Raw genomic sequence first — 1,502 nt, forward strand, 5'->3', positions numbered from 1 at the left:
TGATCGGCCTTGGCAGATTGGGGCACCGATGGAGGAGAAGAACGCGCGCCATGGCGACCGACTCCAGAAGTGGGACTGTGGGGGCCGAGGGGTGGGGGCCAAGGGGTGGGGGGGAGGATGGCTCGGCTCAAGGTGAGGAGGAGAAGGGGGGGGGGGCACCTGGCAAGGACGCACACGGCTTTGTCGACCCGGCCCTCTCTTCCTGCTGGTCTGCCCCCAGACGATTTGATCAGGCACAACCGCCGCGCCCCCCAGGCGGGGCAGAAGAGCGTGATGACACCGCGGCAGGGCTAAAACGGCGGAGTGGGCAAGGAAGTGGGAAGCACGAGCGCTCCAGGGTGCGCAGGTGCACCGAAGGAGGGGCTGCCACCTGCCCAGATCTACACAGCCACAAGGACTTAACTTGCCACATGCTCACAGCCAGGGGCTCTCCAGCCAGGGCCAATGACCGGCGAGCTTGTGCGACTCGCACGGCAGGCGCCCGGACGCCCCGACGAGGAGCCCCCCGGCAGTCACACGCCAGGCCGGGAGGGTGGCCCTCCGGACACCGGTGACCGGACCTCGCCGAGAGGCAGCTTGAGTGACCGCGCGCTCACCCTCCCCCCGTCCCCTCCCCTCCCCTCCTCCTCCTTTGATACACGTATAGGGCCCAAGCCTCGGAGTCTTGGTGATGGACAATGCCACTGGCGCGACCGAGGAACACTGGACGGATCCACAGATGCGATGGTGTATGCCAAGCATGAGCCATTCTCCGAGCTGACAGTGTGAAAGCCGGGGGCCCGCCCGGGAGGCACGGCCCCGGGCCCCATATGTCGAGGTTGTCAATAACCAGAAGGGCAGAGCAGCTGGGGACTCAAAGGAAGATGCCTCCTGAAAATGGACGGGGGGGGGGGACGGGGGAGGAAGAAACAGGGGCGGATGGAAGGAGGGGGTGGCAGGGAGGCCCGAGAGACAGGGAGACCAGAGACCTGCCGGCCAAACCACGCGCTCCCGAAACCATCCCTGTCTTTATCACTCAAAGGGGAGAAGCAGCGCAGGGGGGCTGTGGCATCGGCAAACCTCCGGCCAGATCGGGTAACAGCTCGGGGATCTGCCGATGGTGGGAAAAGCGCGAGGTCCCAACCACACCGCCCCAGGACACTTGCCAGCCCGCTGTGCCGCCGGATTGCAAGGGACATTGTTATTGCCCCGGGTGCAGTTATGCGCGCGCCCCTTTGGCGGGGTGGGTACTCTCGCGATCGGCCAGGTGTGGGCCACCCGATATTGGTCCGCGCGTAACCCTGTGGCTACTGCTTCCGAGGCTGGGGCCCTCTCATCGCCACCAGCACCCCTCCCTCCCCCGCCTCCTAAACCTCGGTCTCGCGCCTGCCATTTAACGGCAACACTTTTCCATGTGCATTGGCTCCACAGGGATGCCAATGCCTCTTCCGCCCATCCTCAATTGCGTGCACATCCTCCATCCACCCTCCTCCGCCTCCTCTTCGCTCTGCCGCACCCCCCCC

The sequence above is a fragment of the Fonticula alba genome (assembly GCF_000388065.1).
Source record: "Fonticula alba strain ATCC 38817 unplaced genomic scaffold supercont2.1, whole genome shotgun sequence".
NCBI lineage: Eukaryota > Rotosphaerida > Fonticulaceae > Fonticula > Fonticula alba.